The sequence below is a fragment of the Heptranchias perlo genome, unplaced genomic scaffold (genome assembly GCF_035084215.1).
Source record: "Heptranchias perlo isolate sHepPer1 unplaced genomic scaffold, sHepPer1.hap1 HAP1_SCAFFOLD_138, whole genome shotgun sequence".
Lineage (NCBI taxonomy): Eukaryota > Metazoa > Chordata > Chondrichthyes > Hexanchiformes > Hexanchidae > Heptranchias > Heptranchias perlo.
In genome coordinates, this window is record NW_027138624.1 from 609,139 (window position 1) to 631,307 (window position 22,169).

General features: G+C 45.7%; 5 non-coding genes across 5 annotated transcripts; 3 read left to right on the top strand and 2 right to left on the bottom strand.

The window, feature by feature from the left end:
- Window positions 1-8,146: 8,146 nt before the first annotated feature.
- On the top strand, window positions 8,147-8,219 carry trnam-cau (transfer RNA methionine (anticodon CAU)). The gene has a single exon. It is a non-coding gene; the product is annotated as a tRNA-Met (tRNA).
- A 6,706-nt stretch (window positions 8,220-14,925) lies between these two features.
- On the top strand, window positions 14,926-15,001 carry trnan-guu (transfer RNA asparagine (anticodon GUU)). The gene has a single exon. It is a non-coding gene; the product is annotated as a tRNA-Asn (tRNA).
- Window positions 15,002-18,060: 3,059 nt separating this feature from the next.
- Window positions 18,061-18,133, bottom strand: trnak-cuu (transfer RNA lysine (anticodon CUU)). The gene has a single exon. It is a non-coding gene; the product is annotated as a tRNA-Lys (tRNA).
- A 1,165-nt stretch (window positions 18,134-19,298) lies between these two features.
- trnag-ucc (transfer RNA glycine (anticodon UCC)) lies at window positions 19,299-19,371 on the top strand. Its single transcript has one exon. It is a non-coding gene; the product is annotated as a tRNA-Gly (tRNA).
- Window positions 19,372-20,034: 663 nt separating this feature from the next.
- Window positions 20,035-20,106, bottom strand: trnaw-cca (transfer RNA tryptophan (anticodon CCA)). The gene has a single exon. It is a non-coding gene; the product is annotated as a tRNA-Trp (tRNA).
- Window positions 20,107-22,169: the final 2,063 nt, after the last annotated feature.

Below are 22,169 nucleotides of genomic sequence, written 5' to 3' on the forward strand. Positions count from 1 at the left end.
CATGATCTTTGGCGCCAAAATCTCTGTCCTTGCCACAGATTCTATTCCCATCGCTGGCATTTTGATTGGTGAGCGGCTCACCAATCATTAAATCCCTTACTGACCTGCATTGGATCTCAGTCTCCAAAGCCTGTCGTATATTTTAATTTTTACTGACATTTTAATCTATCGGGGCCTCACCCCTCCCTATCTCTGTAACCTCCTCCAGTCAGACACCCCATCCCAAACACTCTGCTCCTCCACCTGTGGTCGCTTGTGCATCCGCAGTCCATTTGCCCCACATTTGACAGCCGTGCCGACAGCCATATCCACGTTCCAGAAAGCACCACCTGAGCCCCTCCATCTCCCTCTCCGCCTTTCAGGTGTCAGACGTGGCTCAGTGGTCGCAGTCTCGCCTCTGAGTTAGAAGGTTGTGAATGCAAGTTCAACTCCAGAGACTTGAACACATAATCCGGGCAGACACAACAGTGTCATTCTGAGGGAGCTTTGTCCTTTTGGAGGGTAAGTACTGAGGGAGTGTTTCACTGTCGGAGGGTCAGTACTGAGGGAGTGCTGCACTGTCGAAGGGGTAGTAATGAGGAAGTGCTGCACTGTTGTGGATGCCGCCTTCCCAGGTAGATGTAAAAGATCCCACAGCACTATTCGAAAAAGTGCAGGCGAGTTCTCCCCGGTGTTCTGGGCAATATTTATCCCTCACGAACATCACTAAAACCGATTTTCTGGTCATTCATCTCATTGCAGTATGTGGGATCTTGCTGTGTATAAATTGGCTGCAGCATTTCCAACATTACTACAGTGATTACACTTCAAAATCAGAGAATCATGGAATGGTTACAGTGCAGTCGGAGGACATTCAGCCTATCGATCCCGTGCCGGCTCTTTGCAAGAGCAATCCAGTTAGTCCCAATCCCCCGCTGTACCCCATAGCCCTGCAAAGTTTTTCAATTCAAGTATTTATCCAATTCCTTTTTGAAGGCAATGATTGAATGTGATTCCACTACCCTTTCAGGCAGCGCATTCCAGATTATAACAACTCGCTGTGCAAAAAAAAGGTTTTCCTCATGTCGTCTTTTGTTATTTTGCCAATCACCTGAAATGATTTTGAACGCTTCTATCAAATCACCTCATTACCTTCTCTGCTCTAAGAAGAACAATCTCAGCTTCTCCAGACTCTCCACGTAACTGAAGTCCCTCATCCCTGGAACCATTGTAGTAAATCTTTTCTGCACCCTCTCTATCTTCTTCACATCCTTCCTAAAGTGTGGTGCCCAGAATTGGACACAATACTCCAGTTGTGGTCGAACCAGTGTTTTATAAAGGTTCCACAGAACTTCCTTGCTTTAGTACTCGATGTCTTTATTTATAAAGCCCTTGACGCCACCTGCTTTTTTAACCGATTTCTCAAACTATCCTGCCACCTTCAAAGATTTGTGCACATATACCCCCAGGTCTCTCTGTTCCTGCATCCCCTTTAGAATTGTACCATTTAGTTTGTATTACTTCTCCTCTTCCTGCCAAAATGTATTACTTCGCACTTCTCTGCGTTAATTTCATCTGCCACGTGTCCGCCCATTCCACCAGCCTGTCTCTGTCCTCTTGAAATCTATCACTATCCTACTCACTGTTCACTACACTTCCAATTTTTGAGCCATCTGCAAATTTTGAAATTGTGCACTGTGCACCCAATTCCAAGTCATTGATATATATTAAGAAAAGCATTGTTCCTGATACCAACCCCTGGGGAACACTTCCTCCAGTCTGAAGATCAACCGTTCACCACCACTCTCTGTTTACTGTCACTGAGCCAATTTCGTATCCATGCATCTTTAATTCCTTGGGCTTCAATTCTGCTGGCAAGCCTTTATGTGAAACATTATCAAACAACTTTTAAAAATCCATATGCACATCAACTGCATTGCCCTCATCAACCCTCTATTACCTCATCAAAAAAAACTCAGTCAAGTTAGTTAAACACGATTTGCCTTCAACAAATTCGTGCTGGTTTTCCTTTACTAATCTACACTCTTCCAAGTGACTATTAATGTTGTCTCGGATTATCGATTCTAAAAGCTTCTCCACCACCGAGGTTAAACTGACTGGCCAGTAGTTGCCGTGTTTATCCTTACACCCTTTTTAAAATAAGGGTGTAACATTTGCTATTCTCCGGTCCTCGAGCACCACCCCCATATCTAAGGATGATTGGAAGATTATGGCCAGAACTGTGCAATTTACACCCTTACTTCCCTCAGAATCTTGGATGCATCCCAGCCGGACCGGGTGACTTATTTATTTAAGTACAGCCAGCCTTTCTTGCAATTCCTCTATCAATTTTTAGCATATCCAGTATCTCAACTACCTCCCTTTTTCTGTATCTTGGCAGCATCTTCTTCCTTGGCAACGACACAGGCAAAGTACTCATTTAGTACCTCAGCTAGGACGCAGGGAGTTAGCATAACATTTAGAGCCAGGATGTGCAGGAGTCAAATTAAGAAATCCTTCTACGCACAAAGGGTGGGAGAAGTTTGGAATACTCCTCTGCAAACGGTAGTTGATTCCAGCTCAATCCAGAATTCTAAATCTGAGATTGATGGATTTCTGTGAACCAAGGGTATTAAGGGATATGGGGCTAAGGCGGGTATATGGAGTTAGATCACAGGTCCACCCTGATCTGATCGAGTGACAGAAAAGTCTCGAGGAGCAAAATGCCACCGCCACTGGCTGTCTCCTGATATGTGCCAGCTTCTCCTGCAAGAAAGCGGGTGATGTTCCTATCATGGTTGAATAGCTGCCAGTGTGTGTGGCCTGAGAGTTTTGTGTGTGCTGCTTGCAACGGTGGCAATGTGTAAGGGTGAGAGGGTTGAGTACTGATGGAAAGAATTTGTTGGTATGTGGGTGATGGGGGGTGTAGTGCGTGGAGCAATGGGTGCGGCTATTGGTGTAGTTGGTAGGAGGCGCTACTTGACAGTTGAGCTCACTCATCTTGACCACTCATGTCAAAGCATTGAACTTCTTCCTGTACTGCATCCATGTCCATGATGCTGTGCACCTGGGATTGACCTCATCCCCGACTGCCTCCCACTACCTTTTGGGTGTATGTCTGGAGGACCTCTTGCCCACTGCGGATATAGGATGTCCCTCCTTCAGTCCACCTCTTACACCAAGGCCTCTGGTGAATCAGCAGAGAACCTTGGTGCACGGAGTCTCAGGCCGGCAGATTGATGAGGTCTGGCCTGCAGATTGGAGGATGTGGGATTTACTGGTGTGCAACCTTTATTCAATATTTTAAATTCACTCATCAGTATTTAAAAATAGGGATGGGACATGCTTCTGTGCTTTACATGTGCGATGTCTGATCTCCATTCAGACTCCGTGCAGACATCAGGCTGTTATATTCAGCAAATAACAGGCACCAGCTACCTTTAAAAGATTTCTAACAGACAGCCTGCCTTTAAGAGATAGGAGCTTCCCCCTGCTGGTGGAAAGTGCGAATTGCATGGAATCCTCGTTCACCGCTGATTGCCAACGCAGATTGCAGGTGAGTCCTCAGGGCTGACGAAAATCTCGTCCTGTCTGCGCAGGGCCCATTGGGCGCGGCGTAATAGCGGATCGTGCTGCACCCGCCCAAAAACAGGTCCTATCCAATTTCCCCACTCAGTGTCCAGGTAACATTCCAGTAAATCTGCGTTGCACTCCCAAGGCCAATGTGACCTTCCTAAAGTGTAGTACCCACAACTGAACACAGTACTCCAGGTGTGGTCCAACGAGGGCTTTGTACAGTTGTCGTATAACTTCTACCCCATTGTATTCTGGTCCTCTATATATAAAGGCCAGCATCCCATTATCCTTTATTGATTATTTTCTGTACCTGTCCATAATATTTTAATGATCTATACACATGGACCTCTAAGTCTCTTGTGATTTTGTGATTTCCGTTCCCACTGCTGTTTCCCTGCACCAGTTACAAAGTACAGTCCTGGTCCCACTGCTGCTGAGACCCTGTGCTTCTGCCATCTCAAGCCTTCATTTCTCCAACACTCTCGTCACCTCACATATTTAAATTAGCCGAGCTAGGAAATACCACCTGGAATCACAGAGCCTTACCCTAATATCGCTCGGTGTGACCTGTCCATTTAAAGGGGCATCACCCTGTCATCTCACGGTGTGACACGTCTGGTTAAAGGGGCCTCATTCTGAGATCTAACGTTGTGACACATCCAGCTGAAGGGATTTCACCTCATGATCTCACGGTGTGACACATCCAGTTCAAGCGGTCTCACCCTGAGATCTCACGGTGTGACCCATTCAGTTGAAGGGGCCTTACCCTGTAATCTCACGGTGTGGCCCGTCCAGTTAAATGGGCCTCACCCTGAGATCTAACGTTGTGACCCGTCCAGTTGAAGGGACTTCACCCCGTGATCTCACGATGTGACCCATCCAGTTAAAGCAGTCTCACCCTGAGATCTCACCGTGTGACCCTTCCGGTTCAAGAGGCTTCACCCTGTGATCTCACGGTGTGACACCTCCAGTTTAAGGGGCCGCACGCTATGATCTCACGGTGTGACCCGTCCAGTTGAAGAGGCTTCACCCTCTGATCTCACGGTTTGACCCGTCCAGTTAAATGAGCCTCACCCTCTGATCTCACGGTTTGACATATCCAGTTAAAGGGGCCTCACCCTCTGATCTCACGGTTTGACCTGTCCAGTTAAAGGGGCCTCACCCTCTGATCTCACTGTTTGACCTGTCCTGTTAAAGGGACGAGAGAGAGACAGAGGAAATTGTCCCAGCTCCAGAAAAGCATGCAGGATCTGCTCCAGCTGCAGTCGATGGGGATCGATGTCGGGGAGGAACTCAGGGAGGTGAAGAGCCAGAAAGTCTCGCTCTTCGCCTCCGAGGCCTCGAAGATCACCTTTCGGTCTAGAGTCCACTCCGTGCAGCAGGGCGAGAAGTGTTCGCGTTTCTTCGTCCAGAAGCTGCACAGAGAGACGTCTGGTGATCAGCAGCCTGAAGGAGGAAGATGGCTCGGTGACGCCTTTACAGACCGACATACTGAGGATCAGCAAATCGTTATATGCCGGGCAATATGAAGCAAAGTCCAGAGACAGCACGGCCTCCCAACCCTTCCTGTCCTCTATTACGGAGGTCTTAGAGGACAGCGAACAGGAGAGCCTGGATCGGCCATTGACCTTGGAGAAGCTGAGAAAGGCTGTCCGGTCCTTCGAGAAGAGTTGAACTCCGGGGAGTTCTAATCTTCTCGAAGTTTTACCGGTTGAGTTGTACTCGGCTCTGTGTGATTGGATTGGTCCAGAGCTACTGGATGTGTACGGGGGTATGCTTCTGGCAGGCAGCATTTCAGAGTCCATGAGGAAAGGCATCATCACTGTCATCTACAAGTAGAAGAGGGAGAGGGGGAAATCAGAAATTGGCGATCCATTTCCTTGCTAAATGTCAACTACAAGATTCTGTCGAAGGCCATCGCCAACAGGCTCGAGTCCGCTCTGGAGCAGGTGATCCACCCGGATCAGACCTGTACTGTACCCGGCAGGAAGGTCTCTGATAGCCTGGTACTGTCCAGGTATACGATCGTCTACATGTAGGAAAGGGGGGTGAACACCTGCCTCATCAGCCTGGACTAGGACAAGGCCTTTGACAGAATATCCCACACATACATGATGGACGTGCTGTCCAAAGTGGGCTTTGGGGAGGAAATGTCCAATTGGACCTGACTGCTCTACTTGGACATTCATTGCGCGGTCCTAATCAATGGGCGGGAGTCGGAGAGTTTTCTGATCAGATTTGGAGTCAGGCAGGGCTGTCCTCTCTCCATGGTCTTGTTCATATGTGGTAGCGAGCCGTTTGCCCCGTCCGTCAGGAAGGACACAAGTATCAGGGGGATGACGATCCCAGGCAGCGGAGGCTTTCAGATTACGGCCGCCCTGTACATGGATGACGTCACTGTCTTTTGCTCCGATCAGCAGTCGGTCCACAGATTGATGGGCATCTGCGATCGTTTCGAACTGGCCTCGGTGTCCAGAGTGAACTACATTAAGGGTGAGGCCAAGTTCTATGGCAGGTGGGAGACCCGATCCTTTGTCCCCTTCACCGTCAGGTCCGACTAACTGATGGTACTTGCGAGCTGGTTCAGGGGGCCCCAGGCCTCCACCAAGAAATGGGAGGAGCGGTTCGCCAAGGCGCAACAGAAGCTTGGTCTGTTGGGGGGACGCTGTCTCTCTCTGTGTAACCAACAGGAACCTGGTGATAAGGTGTGAGGTACTCGCGGTGTTGCTCTATGTGGCCCAGGTCTGGCGCATTCCCCACAACTCCGTCACCACGGTCACCCGAGCTATCTTCCACTTTGTCTGGAGGTCCAAGGTAGAACGTGTCCACAGGGACACCATGTACAAACCTCCAGACAAAGGGGGCAGAAGCGTCACCAATGCTGCCCTGATCCTGATGGCCAGCTTTGTGTGTGGCTGCCTCAGGATGTGTTTAGAGCCTCGGTGCACAAACACCAAGTGTCTCTACGTGCTGAGTTTCTACCTGTCCAAAACATTGAGAAAACTGCGTCTGGCCATGCTAGCCGAGGAGACGAATGACGTCCCGTCCAGCTCGACCACCCCACCCTACCTGCCCCAGGTGGAGAAGATCCTGAGGAGAAACCACTTCGACCACAAGGACATCAGACAGTGGTCGACGAGGAACGTTCTGGGGGTCCTGCAGGAAAAGGAGAGGGTGAATCCGATCGGGCAGATCCCCGACCAGACGGTCGATGCCATTTGGCAGAACATCTCGTCGCCGGAACTGACCGACAGGCACCAGGATGTGGTCTGGATGGTGGTGAGATCCGCGCTCCCAGTGCGGGCATTCCAACATGGACAAAATCTCAGCACCACCTCGAGCTGCCTTCAAGGCTGCAACGGGGATGAGACCATCGCGTGTCTCCTGATGGACTGGTCCTTCACGCAGAATAAGTGGAGAGAGATGCGTTGGTCTCTGTCCCCATTCATCCCCAACACCTCGGTAACACAGGACGCTGTGCTCTATGGGCTGTTCCCCGGGACGGACACCGAGACAGATATCAACAGCTGCTGGAAGGCCATCAACTTGGTGAAGGAGGCCCTTTGGTCCTCCCGAAACCTTCTGGCCTCCCAGCTGAAGGAGCGGTCCACGACCGAGTGTTGCCGACTGACACACTGCAAGGTCCAGGGGAATGTGCTGCGGGATGCACTGAGGCACGGTGCGGCCTATACAAGGGCTCTATGGGGAAAGAGCATCGTGTAAAGCCATCCCACCTTTTATTATACAGAATGTATTTAAAGACATGTACTGTGTATTGTATTGAAATAATGGGATCATAGTGTGTGCGATCTGTTTTGTATTGTTTTGAATTGAAATTGTGACTTTTACCCTGAACTTTATGTATCCTTAAATTTTATGAAATAAAGTATATTTTGAAAATAAAAAAGCATTGCTGCTCAAAGGCACTCCTTTGATCAGCGAGAGACCTGTCCGAAAGACTGACAGAAGTCTTTTTTTGCCTGAAAGTGATGTCCGGTTTGACGTGTTGTTGCTCAAAGGCACTCCCTGCTGGTGAGCAGAGGCAAATGCTCGAGTAAAACAGCTTCAAGGTTTGAGAAAGGAAAAGCGCCAACATTTTAAGCAGCAAACAGTCTGTAAAGTTAAGAGAGCGGCCTTGAGCTCAATACCGCTTAATCCAAAAGCACGTTCGTTATTTTGAGCCAGAATTAAACCAACGATTTAAGAGTGATTTTGCTTTCAAGTTTTAATCTCTACAAGTTTTCCACACTACCAGCTGAGCTATCGAAGGGAAACAGCAAAGGTCCCTCTCTTTGGTGATTGTTCACCGTGTGCCTTTTGACACTCCCGGACTCGTGGAGTCGCGTGGGCATGACCGAGACTGACTCGGTACCTGCTCATACCGCAGCGCTGTGAGAGTGTGAGCTCCGACTTACTCGACACACCTTTGGCCAGTCGAGCAATGGAGAACGTGTCTGACCAAAATTCAGAAGATTGTTGGTTCGATTTCCACCTGGATGGAGAGTTTTTGCAAACTGCCGATGAGTTTATGATTTTACACCTTGCAAACTGTCCTACTTGGTAGAGCTGCCTGGAGTTTCATGCATCAAGTGCCTTCTTAGCGCAGCAGGCAGCGCGTCAGTCTCATAATCTGAAGGTCCTGAGTTCAATCCTCAGAGAAGGCATCATTCAGCTTTTTTTTTCCATCTTTGCTCAAGACCAAAATCAATATTTTTTTCTTCCTGCAGCACACCAAAAGATTTGATGCCCCTTGACCTCTCTGTACCGTAGCACGCAGTGAAGCTTAAGAAGTACATGGACCATGGGCTCGCTGATAACTGACGCCACTTTTGTTTCTGGACAATTGACCCAAGTCAAAAGGTGAGTGGAGAATGCAAGAATCTATCTTGCTATCTCTCACTTGCTCAGCGAGCATTCGACTTGAATCATAGAAAGAATACAGCACGGCAGGAGGCCATTCGGCCCATCGAGACCACACCAGCTCTATGCAAGAGCAATCCAACTGGTCCCACTCCCCCGCCCCATCGTTTTTCCTGATTTAATCTCTGGTGCTTTTGCCAATCACCTTAAATCTATGTCCTCTGGTCCTTCACCCTTCTGCAAATGGGAACGATTTCTCTCTATATACTCTGACTAAACCCTTCATGGTTTTGAAAATCTCTATCAAATCTCCAGCTTCTCCAGTCAATCCACATAACTAAAGTCCCTCATCCCTGGAATCATTCTAGTAAATCTCTTCTGCACCCTCTTTAATGCCTTCGTAACTTTCCTAAAGTGCGGCGCCCAGAAGTGGACATAATACTCCAGTTGTGTCTGAACCAGTGTTTTCTAAAGGTTCATCATGACTTCCATACTTTAGTACTCTCTGCCTCTATTTATGAAGCCCAGGATCCCGTATGCTTTTTTAACCACTTTCTCAACCTGCCCTGCCACTTTCAATGATATTTGCACATATACCCCCAGATCTCTCTGTTCCTGTATCACTGTTAGAATTGTGCCCTCTAGTTTATATTGCCTCTCCTCGTTCTTCCTACCGAAATGCATCAATTCGCATTTTTCTTCGTTAAGTGTCATTTGCCATGTGTCCGCCCATGCAACCAGTCTGCATATATTCTCTTGAAGTCTATCACTATCCTCCTCACTGTTCATTACCCTTACAAGTTTGGTGTCATCTGCAAATTTGGAAATTGTGCCCCGTACACCCAAATTCAAGTCATTAATATATATAAAGGAAAGAAGTGGTCACAGCACCGACCCCTGGGGAAAACCACTGTCCACCTCCCTCCAGTCCGAAAAACAACCGTTCACCACAACTCTGTTTCTTGTCCCTTAGCCGATTCTGTATCCATGTTGCTACTGCCCCCTTTATTCAATGCCCTTCACAGTGGTTGTTTTGCACTCGCCTCCAAGCAGCTCCACGATCAGCAGAGAAATCTTGCCTTGGGATGGCCCCCTCCCTGACGACAATCAATACTTTGCTCCAATCGGTGGTATCGAGCATAAGCAAGTGAGCAACACCAGTACGGGAAGCCACAGTAATCATGAATGATGCTGAGAAGAGCCCGAGCCTGCGGAAGGTAGACGAGATCTCAGGAAAGGAACAGTGGCCCCGAGCTTGAGGGATCGGCGAGAGCCCTGTCTGTCTGACTGATCGAAGACATTTTTGCCTGAAAGCAGTTTGCGGTGTTGTAGCTCAAAGGCACTCCCTGCTGGTGAGCAGAGGCAAATGCTCGAGCAAAACAGCCGTGTTCTGACAGACACAGAAAGCTTTAAGGTTTGACAAAGGAAAAGTGGTCTCCTGTGCCTCAGCGCCAACATGTTAAGCCGTAGGCTGCCTGTAAAGTTAAGAGAATGGCCTAGAGCTACTTACTCCAAAAGCACGTTTATTACTTCGAACCAGCAAACTTTGATCTGTTAATTGTACTGTAGACCTCTGCTCTACAAGTTGAGCGATCGAAAGGAAGCAGCTGATGTCTCTCTCTTTGGTGATTGTTCACCGTGCACCTATTGACACGCCCGGACTCGTGGAATCGCGTGGGCATGACCGAGACTGACTCGGTAACTGCTCATTCTCCAGCGCTGTGGGAGTGTGAGTTACTGCATGCTTTTTGAAAACTGGGCCAGTGGAGCAATGGATAACGTGTGGAGGGTCGATACCCGTTTGATTCGAAAGTTTCTGCGAATTTTTTTTATTACAAAACATATATTACTGCATAAAATTTAAGAATACACAGAGTTAAAACTAAATTTCACAATTTCGAAGCAATACAGTACAATACAGACCGTATCTCACGGTATGAGCCGTCCAGTTAAAGGGGCCTCATGCTGTGATCTCACGGTGTGAACCGTCCAGTTCAGGGGGCCTCATGCTGTGATCTTATGCTATGAACCGTCCAGTTAAAGGGGCCTCACCTTGTGATCTCACGGTGTGATGCATCCAGTTAAAGGGGCTTCAAAAATGATCTTTCGCTCCAGAGTCCGCTCCGTGGAGCAGGACGAGAAGTGCTCGCGCTTCTTCTTCCAGAAGCTGCTCAGGGAGACTTCTGTGATCAGCAGCCTGAAGAAGGAAGACCTCACAGACCAACATACTGAGTCCACCCCACCTTGTAATTTGCTCATTTACCTCATGCTCATGCTTTAATATTGCATTTTTTAAATAAAGATTAGAAAGTTATTTGATAAACTTGAGTAATGAAGGAGGAGAGACAGAAAGCGATAGAGAAACAACAACAGAGCAATAAACAGGTTGAACGAGGAACTGATATGGAGAGATAGGGAGATAAAGGTAGATAGATAGATAGCTATATAGATAGATAGATGCATAGATAGAGATAGATCGATTGGTAGATAGATATCTGGTTAGATGGATAGAGATATATAGATAGATAGATGGATGGATAGATGGATGGATAGATAGATGGATAGAGAGATATATAGATAGATATATAGCTAGATATTTAAACAGATGGATGGATAGATAGATGGATAGAGAGATTTAGAGATAGAAAGACAGATGGATGGATGGATAGATATATGGATAGAGAGATTTATAGATAGAGAGATAGATGGATAGTGAGATAGATGAATCGATTGATAGATAGATGGAGAGATAGATGGATAGAAAGATAGATAGATGGATAGATAAATATATAGATAGATAGATACATTTAAAGCAGTGGAGAGACAACGATACATAGTTTAAGGTGCTGGATTAGTTTAAGACGCTGTACTAATTTGAGGTACTATATTAGTTTGAGGTACTGTATTCGCTTGAGGTGCTGTATCACTTTGAGGTGTTGTATTGGCTTGAGGTGCTCTATTAGTTTGAGGTGCTGTATTAGTTGAAGTACTTTATTAGTTTGAGATACTGTATTAGATTGAGATGCTGTATTAGTTTGAGGTATTATATTACTTTCAGGTTCTGTATCGGTTTGAAGTACTGCATTAGTTTAAGGTGTTGTATTTGTTTGAGGTACTGTATTAGTTTGAGGTACTTCATTAGTTTGAGATGATGAATTAGCTTGAGGTATTATAGTAGTTTCAGATTCTCTATCCGTTTGAGGTACTGTATCAGTTTGAGATACTGTTTTAGTTTGAGGAGCTCCATCAGTTTGAGGTGTTATATTAGTTTGGGTTATCTGTATTGTAAGGAAAGAGTCAGTCTTTATATTGAAGTAATATTAACCTTTAGCTTTTGCCTCTTAAGTGAGGAAGTATAAATCTCCGTTGGGAGAATGAAACTACAATCATAAGACAGATTTGCTTCATTTTATATGCATGCATATGTTTAATATAGAGACGAGTAGATTCTGAAGTCCAGAAACACTTGGATTGTTGCTGATATCATTATACTCGTAAGTTTAATTATCCTTTTGATATAAACAATTGCCTGACAATCATAACAAGACCTTTAAGTCATTCATAGCTGCTGTGTATGTGTGTCAGGCAGCATTGTGTGCTATTCGTCTTACCAGCTTCACAGGCAAGCAGGAGAGGTGTGACATCTGTATGATTGCTACGTATCATTCCAAGCTGATGCTGCGGGAAAGGACTGTACTGGGGAGAGATAAACACCATTCTGTTTTCTGGTCAATTGGCAAGGCCATATGTTTTAACTATCAAGTTCAAAAGTTATAGTTATGATGAATGCCTGAAGCAGAACACCTGGCTGTGCGGAAGGAGCCTGTTTGCACCACAAGGCGACATCTAGTGGAGGAGTGTAGTTAGGTGATGAGGGAAGTGATAATCTGATAACATGGAAAATGCTGGAAACCCTCAGCAGGTCAGGCAGCATCTGTGGAGAGAGAAACAGAGTTAATGTTTCAGGTCAATGACCTTTCATCAGAACCAAGTTGGGCAGTTGTGTTCGGTACTAGTATGAAACACAGGAATTGTTTCACTCATGTGGGGTGATTTGGGTACTTTTCTGTCTTTGGAAGTTCAAGATCCAAAGTAAAATAAGGGCTTCTCCGGGATTTGAACTCGGAACCTCTCACATATTCATAGTAACAAACCCGAAGCAAGAATCATACCCCTAGACCAACGAGCCCACTACTAACGACCAATCCACTCTAGAGCTAGCCATCGTGAAACGCTTTTTGGTGGCTATCCTTGATAAGCAATTATGAGGACAGGTTGCATGGACGACACTTGCATTCCCTTGAGTTTAGAATATTAAGGGGTGATCTAATTGAGGTGTTTAAGATGATTAAACATTTGGCAGGGCAGATAGAGACTATTTCCTCTGGTGGGGAGAGTCCAGAACAATGGGGCGTAACCTTAAAATTCGAGCTGGGCCATTCAGGGGTGATGTCAGGAAGAATTTCATTGCACAAAGGGAAGTGGAAATCTGGAACTCTCTCCCCCAAAAAGCTGTTGAAGCTGGGGGTCAATTGAAAATTTCAAAACTGAGATTGATAGATTTTGGGGCTAATTCGGGAGTTTAATGACTTTGACATTTTTTCCCTGTGACTTGTGTAGTTTCGATCGAGGAAATGTTCGTGAAAAGAGTCAATGTGAAGAGAGTCAGCAGTTCATATTTTCCCAAGACACTTCCTTCAGACCTGAGACCGAAAAGTTTGTCGTTTCCTTAGTGTAGTGGTTATCATGTTCACCAGTTACACGAAGAAAATCCCCGATTTACCCTCGGGGGGAAGCATTTTGTTGCGATTTGCTCCCCATAAACCTCCAGGGTCGAGCTTCATCAAGCGTGAAAGGGGCTACAAACCATTTTAAATTTAACAGCGGCTGCACCAGATTCCTGGTATAATAAGCACTAAACATTTTTAAGCAGACTTCTAAAATACAGTATATAAATGGGAAGGGATAAAAGTTCATGATATGCAAAGCACGAAGATTTATTAACGTTTTAATTGTAATTGGCAAACAAGTTAGCATTTCCTTCAGTGTGTAACAGAATGTATCAGTGGTGATTAAAAAAAACATTCAGTGTGTCACAGACTTGAATTATTTTTGTGCAATGAACTATTCCCAACCACCAGTGAACACTGCATCAAACATACATCGGCCGTTCCTTCATCGTCGCTTGGTCAAAATCCTGGAACTCCCTTCCTAACAGCACTGTGGGAGAACCTTCACCACAAGGACTGCAGCGGTTCAAGAAGGCGGCTCACCACCACCTTCTCAAGGGCAATTAGGGATGGGCAATAAATGCTGGCAGAGCCAGCGATGCCCACATCCCATGAACGAATAAAAAAAATCTCTGTGCTCCTGCAATTCTGGCCTCTTGCGCATCCCCGATTTTAATCGCTCCACCATTTGCGGCAGTGCCTTCAGCTGCCGAGGCCCTAAGCTCTGGAATTTCCTCCATAAACTTCTCCGCCTCTCTCTCCTTTAACACATACCTTAAAACCGACCTCTTCGACTAAGCTTTTGGTCACCTGTCCCAATATCTCCTTATGTAGCTTAGTGTCAAGTTTTGTTTAATAACGCTCCTGTGAAGCACCTTGTGACGTTTTACTACGTTAAAGGCGCTATATAAATGCAGGTTGTGTCCTCTGGTTATCGACCCTCCTGCGAATGGAAACAGCTTCTCCCCATCCATTCTATCAAAATCCCCTCATAATTTTGAACACCTCTATTAAATCTCCCCTTAACCTTTTTTTGCTCGAAGGAGAACAATCCCAGCTTCTCCAGTCTCTGCATATAACCCATCCCTGGACACAATGCAAGGCGCAGGGATGCAACCAGGTTTGCAAATTATTGCCAGTCGGGAGCTGGAAAAATGGAAAGGAACCGAAATGACAAACAGCTTTGTGAATCTGCAGATACGCTTTGGGAAACGGAATTGGAGGCGAATAAAGGACTGGCCAGACAGGCGGACAAGACGCAGCTAAGTCGGCATGTCCCCCTGGAACAGTTACTCTGATGTTGTGGGTGAAATTAAGAGGTCGGAGCCAATTAAAGCGCTCCCAGTTACTGCAGATCAGGGATCAAAACCTGACATCAGCGTCAGGACGCTTGGAATACTTTTTCTTTATTTGTTCATGGGATGTGGGCGTCGCTGGCGAGGCCGGCATTTATTGCCCATCCCGAATTGCCCTTGAGAAGGTGGTGGTGAGCCGCCTTCTTGAACCACTGCAGTCCGTGTGGTGAAGGTTCTCCCACAGTGCTAATTAGTAACAGACAAAGCACCGGTGGGCGCGCCGGTTGCAGGAGAGCTGGTTGGCGGTGATATCGATGCTGTGAGCGAGACCAGACCGTTTCCATGTTTCCACAAACAATGTCCCATCCTTTATTTCTGAAAAAGTAACACTGATAATGGACAATTGCATTTCTGTGGCTGCAACATGTAACTTTGGCTCGTTGACACGCTGCTTTAGTGTATCTTGCAAGGGAAAGCACCAGACCGTGTCTGTGGCGCAATCGGTTAGCGCGTTCGGCTGTTAACCGAAAGGTTGGTGGTTCGAGCCCACTTTTGGATTCATTGCCTCATTCATATTGCCCAGCAGCCGGTGCCAGGTTTTAATTCCTGATCTGCAGCAACTGGGAATACTTTAAATGTCTCCGATCTCTTCATCTCATTTCAAGTTTTCGAATGTGTGATTTGGCTGCAAGAAAATACTCTGTGAACAATGTCATCTGAGCATGCCTGATTCGCCATAATTTACACTGCGGTCGGATATCAGGCACATGAAAAAAGAACAGTGAAATGTTTGTGTCGGCGCGATGCTCTGGGATTCCCTGCCTGACCATCTCCACCTATCCTTCTCTGCAGCCTTCCAAAATACAGCGCAGTAAATGTATCTCTGTGAAGTGAGCTCCTGGACAGTAATACGGAAATTAGTTTGGCTGAGGGGTTATATCCGTAATACGGAGTTTAAGGCAGCAGGTTTCCGTAGTGCAGTGGTTGTCACGTTCACCCAACACACGAAAAGTCCACGGTTCAAAACCAGCCGGAAACATTTCGAAATCTTGTCCCCATTGAAAATGATTAAATATTTAACGATTCAAATTGCTGAATAATATGAACAAAGTCCATTACTCGCAGTCCGCTGAGAGTCGGCGCAAAAAGCCAGGGTGATATTGGGGGTGAAGACTGCTTCCAATTCTGTCTCATTCCCGGTGGGATATGGTAGAGATTTGATACCGATCTGTTCAACCAAGGTGGGATAAATGAAACGTTGTTTGAAGAAACTTTCATACATATAATAACGTCCAGGATCCTGTCTTCAGAGTGCGTGGCGCAAAGGTCTGACTCCAGATCAAAAGGCTGCGTGTTCACATCGCATCGGGTTCACTGTTTCTTTCACCCCTCACATGAGACTGGATAATTCCCGAATGAAGGTTTTAATTGCTTTTTCACAAAAAAAAACAGAAGTTTGGTCGAAACCCTGACTCAGTACCTACCCAGTGGCAGGGAGGGGAGCGCCTGATACCCTGATTTATTTCATGCAACAAACTGACACGAACACTGGTATTGATTCAAAATCGGCCTGCAGATGGACACACACAGAAAAAAGACAACCACAGAAACAGACAGCAACTGCTTGCATATTTTTACATATATATTTTTACATATATATATATATATATACATATATCGCCTCTAACGTGGTCAGACGATTTAAGCGAGGTGAACTTGCTTCTGCTTTCTGAAATATACTTGTCCATCCTTCAGAGGTCACGGGAAACATATATTTTGCCTTACGATAAAAAGACACGAAAAGCAGAGACATGTTTTGTTTTCAACAGGGCTGGTGACATGGCCGGACTATCATAAATTAGGAGTCGCCTTTGAAACATTTAAAGGAGACTACCTAAAAATCACTTAGTGCTAATTAAAATCACGGTTACTATTTATTTATGTCTGAAAGAAATAACAATAAACATGTCAGTCAGCGCCCGCGGTGAGACGGTGTCGAACTTGTTTGCTGCGAATTTCACCGCTGGGCTAAAGTTGACGCCGTTTAAAGGACGCGAACCCACTCAATGCAAAGGATGAACTCATAACCAACAGGTCCCGTCAAACACCTCCTTTCTTGTTCAATAGAGGGAGCAGAGGCGTGTCCATCATCAGACGCCAGCAACTTTAAGAAATGGAACAGATAAAGGCACAGATGCAAGTTCCAAATCTTTTCAATGCAAAGTTATTTCACTTTACTTAAAGTGCGGTGAGGCTGAAAACGGGTCCCAGATGATTTGCGTTCACTCGTGACTTGTTTTCCAGTGTTTGTCCGTCAGATTTGCAATTCAATTTGTATTGGATATTGAAGATATTTCAGGATGATTGCACAACATACCTTGCGTAAAGCAACCATCTTGATAACTTCAATCATCACACTCTCTATATCGACGCTGCAGAGACCCCAGCACCCCTTTCAATATTGTTTTACTTAACTCACAGTTTTCAAAAGGGAATTGGATAAACGCTTGGATGGAAACATTTTCTGGTCTATGGGGAAACAGCAGGCGAGTGGGACTAACTGGACAGCTCTTTCAGAGAGCTGACACAGGTACGATGGGCCGAATGGCATCTGAATGGCGCTGTCTTATTCTATGATTCTATTAATAGATCAATTTCCGCCTTTCACTGAGCCTTCCTCAATGGAGGACAGTAATCGTGACCCTGTGAAATGAGCTCCTGAACAGTAATACGGAAATTAGCGTGGCTGAGCGGTTTGAAACTCTGGTCAAGCACCTTACAGGAAATTTCCTCTCTGAGTTTGATTAGTTTATCAATTATCTCCCCCCTTCGATCTTAAATGTCTTACATACTTTTTTGATCTCTTCTTCTACTGTCATCCCCACAATACCAGTCTCCCTGGTCAATACTGAAACAAAGTGATGATTTAATATTTCTGCCATTTCGCTGTCATTGCCTGTGAGTTTGTCGTGTGAATCCCTGAGTGACCCTATTCCTATCCGAAACTTTCTTTGGCTGTTGATGTGTCTAGAATACTTTGCTTTTTTTGATATTCCTTTTTGCCTTTCTAATAATTCTTTAAACTTCTTTCCCAGTCTTTTCACATTCCCCTCTCTCCTTTATTGTCCAGTGTGGGCCTTTTTCTTTAGTTTCAAATTTGCCCTTATTTCTTTATTTATCCCTGGTGTGTCATTTCTGGCTAGTTTGTTCTTGCTTTTCAGTGGGATATATTTTTTCCTGGACTCCATTGATCATCGTTTTAAATGTTTCCCACTGCTGTTCTATTTCTTTGTCCAGGTCATTAATATGTCAAACATATCACCGTTTGAAACTTCTCAAGTCACATATGCATGACAAAGCCAGTTGCTTTTGTGGGAGGAGCAAATCAACTTGGTCGAAAAATCAGCTGCAGCCCAATCCACAAATAAAATATTGCCACATAGTCGTATAAATAAGCAATGTCAGAAGTGGAATTCGAACCCACGCATCGAGAAGAGACTGTGACCTGAACGCAGCGCCTTTGACCGCTCGGCCATCCTGACTACCGGTTTTGTGCTTCATTCTGCATCATTTCTGCACTGTTGGCCAGTGAAAGCAGCATAAAAGTTTTAAAAGATACACGCCCAACGTGGGGCTCGAACCCACGACTCTGAAGTTAAGAATCTCATGCTCTGCCGACTGAGCTAGCCGGGCCTGAATGCACCCTGGCCGCTTTATCCGTTATTGCAGCAAGCAGGAGAAAGACTCCATTTTAAATTATTGGAATCAATTCTGAGGGACAGGATAAACTGTCACTTGGAAAGACACGGACGAATCAAGGACAGTCAGCATGGATTTGTTCAGGGGAGGTCGTGTCTGAATAACCTAATTGAATTTTTCGAGGAGGTGACAAGGAGGATCGATGAGGGTGGCGTCATTAATGTCGTCGACATGGATTTTAGCAAGGCTTTTGAAAATTTCCCACATGGCAGATTGGTCAAAAAAGTAAAGATCCATGGGAACGTGGTTTATTGGATCACAAATTAGCTCAGTGGCAGGAAGCAAAGGGTAATGGCCGACGGGTGTTTTTGCGGCTGGAAGACTGTTTCCAGTGGGGTGCTGCAGGGCTCGGTACTGGGTCCTTTGCTTTTTGTGGTATATATTAACGATTTGGACTTAAACGTAGGGTGCATGATTGAGAAATTTGCTGGTGACACAAAAATAGGCCGTGTGGTTGAAAGCGACGCGGAAAGCTGTAGACTGTGGGGGTTCAGGCAATTTTCTGATAAAAAAGCACTCAATCCATCTCTGAACGAATTTTGAACGAATACGTGTGTTTGACCCACCACAGGCACGATGGGCCGAATGATCTCCTCTTGCGGACTAACATAATTCGATGATACTAAGTGTTATCAGATGGAAAAGCAACACATTCCAAATAAGAGCAGAGAGAGGAAACTAGTCTCACAGCATAACAGCACGGTGAGATATTGTATTTGAGAAGGATGAGGAGGGATAGATTACATGGTGGTTGTCACATAGGGTATCAATTGTGACTTTGAGAAGGACCATTTCATGCTGCGACAGGGGCGGAAACCGAATTGGAGAGATTCAGCCCGGGCGCGGCCCCATCGTGAGCGGTGAGACAGAAGCGGGAGGGGGAAGTGTCAGAGCTGGGGCTCACCGGTGGAAGCAGCATAAAAGTTTAAAACGGTACTCGCCCAACGTGGGGCTCAAACCCACCACCCTGAGAGTATTTAAAGAAAAGGGGGAGCAGCCACTGTCTGTCTCTCTTGATGGACTTGAAACAACACATTCCAAGTACGAGCAGAGAGAGGACCCCATTCAGTTGCTCAATGTGTTGAATAAAATGCCATCGGTTTCCGTAGTGTAGTGGTTATCACGTTTGCTTTCCACACAAAAGGGCCCCGTTTCGATCCCGGGCAGAAACATTATTTTGGAACTTGGTCTCCATGAACATCCAGATCGAATTTCTTCTCGTGCCAAAAAGGGTGACAGTGGCCGCTCCCTTCTTCTTTCTAACCTGCATTTTTTACTTCATTAAACAGATAAATTTGAGTGAGAGAAAACTAATTCTCAGTGACGCTCATTTCAAATTTTATTCGCTTTAAATCTGGAAGGCTTTAAACAGATTGGCTTCTTGAAAGGAGTTAGTTGGGTGGGATCGAACAACTTTTTCCGCTGGTGGGAGACGAGGGAACCGAATCAAACATTTACCATGTTCTCCTGAATTATAAGTTTCAACGGGAAACCGACCAACAAAAGCCCTTTTATTGACCGTGGAAGTTCCGACAATTTTCTGATAACAAAGCGCTCAATCGATTTCTCTTGTCTATTTCCCGATGTTTCCGGATACTGTCTGCATGTCTTCCCTGTGTTTATCTCACTATGTGTCCACCTGCAGGGTGGTTTTTGAACTAAAACGTGTGTTTGTCTTCTGTTTGTTGCATTAAATAAATGAGGGCATCAGGTGCTTCCATCCCTGACACTGGGGAACCAGAGGCAGACTTCAGAGCAGGGTTCTGTTAATTGTGAAGACGCAAAGAAAATATTAATTGCAGAATTATATAAACCAGCTTGAAGGGACAAAAATGTGACCTCGACGTGATTTGAACACACAACTTTCTAATCTGGAGTCAGACGCGCTACCGTTGCGCCACGAGGCCTAGACGCTACGATAAGTGTTTGTTTCTATCAATATTTGTCGAGCACCGCTTTATAGCTCCCAGATTGGTGGAATGGGTTGGCTTTCAAATGCCCGTTCACTCCCACCAGATGTCAGGCAGCATCAGAAGTTGCCTTCCCCTGTCAGCGGCAGCATGGCGCTCGCTTCCATCGTCTGCTATCAGCGGACTGCAGCAAATCCAATTACATTCATCCTGCACCCAGAATTATCACATCACAGGAAAAGGATGTGGGAAACTGCTCAAGATACATAACAGGAGGGGAAACTTCTGAAAAACACTTCGACTTTCGGTGTTTGGACTTCGAATCGAAATGCAAAAAAGAACGTGTGAAAATATAAACTATGGGTGTGATGTTTGTATGTAAAGTGAATGTTAGCGGATTTCTCCCGTTACTGTCGCAACTATGGGTTGTGAATTCATCAACAATCTGTAACTTCTGCTTGATTTTAGTCCGAGTGCTTACAAAATAGCAAGTTTTATAGATTGACTTACAACAGATTTGCACTACAGCTGTCTTCAACTTTACATTCAACAGTATTATTATTATGGAATACTCTCCACTTGCCTGGATGAGTGCAGCTCCAACAACACTCAAGAAGCTCGACACCATCCAAGATAAAGCAGCCCGCTTGATTGGCACCCCATCCACCACCCTAAACATTCACTCCCTTCACCACCGGCGCACTGTGGCTGCAGTGTGCACCATCCACAGGATGCACTGCAGCAACTCGCCAAGGCTTCTTCGACAGCACCTCCCAAACCCGCGACCTCTACCACCGAGAAGGACAAGGGCAGCAGGCGCATGGGAACACCACCTGCACGTTCGCCTCCAAGTCACACACCATCCCGACTTGGAAATATATCGCCGTTCCTTCATTGTCGCTTGGTCAAAATCCTGGAACTCCCTTCCTAACAGCACTGTGGGAGAACCGTCACCACACGGACTGCAGCGGTTCAAGAAGGCGGCTCACTACCACCTTCTCGAGGGCAATTAGGGATGGGCAATAAATGCCGGCCTTGCCAGCGACGCCCACATCCCGTGAACGAATTAAAAAAAAATACAACTGTCTACAGATTACATTAATGACAAACAATCAACACAACCTGACCTGTCTGCGAATCCAGGTATATCTGACCTCACCTTTGCGGGCTGCCTGTGGCAATGGACTTCTGACTGTCCCCTATTGAGAGCTCTCGCATTTGAGGAGGGAGCACGCCCTATCTTTATACGATTCGGCTGCATTGTTCTGTACGTAAGCACCACTGATCTTAACACATGGTCGTAAACCATCCCACTTTGCTGACTCTCAGAAACCACCAAGGGTTGTTTATTGTCTTAGTGTTTATTTAGCCTTTCTCCGTCATCAGGTTTTGGATGTTTATACTAGGTCAGCACAACCTGGAGTTCAGGTGTCCAGGACACCCAAGTTTCTCTGGACATCAACATTTAATAGTTTCTCACCATTTCAATAATATTCTGTTCTTCTGTTCTTCCGACCAAAATGAATATCCTCACATTTCACCACATTGTACTCCATCTGCCACCTTCTTGCCCACACACTTAACCTGTCTGTATCCCTTTGCAGACTATTTGTGTCCTCCTCACAGCTGCCTTTCCCACCAAGCTTTGTATCATCAGCAAACTTGGATATATCACATTGGATCCCTTCATCAAGTCATTAAAAGTCTTCTAAAGGCATATAAATAGTAAACGGGTTGTGAGAGGATGGGTAAGGCCGAATAGGGACCAAAAAGGAGATCTACGCATGAAGGCATAGGGCATGGCTGAGGTACTAAATGAGTATTCTGCATCTGTGCATACCGAGGAAGAAAATGCTGCCGAAATCACAGTAAAATGGGAGGTAGTTGAGATACTGGAAGTGGTGAAAATTGATAAAGAGAAGATACTAGAAAGACTGGCTGTACTTAAAGTAGATAATTCACCTGGTCCGAATGGGATTCATCCTAGGTTGCTGAGGAAAGTAAGGGTGGAAATTGCAGAGTCCTGGCCATAATCATTCAATCCTCCTTAGATACAGGGT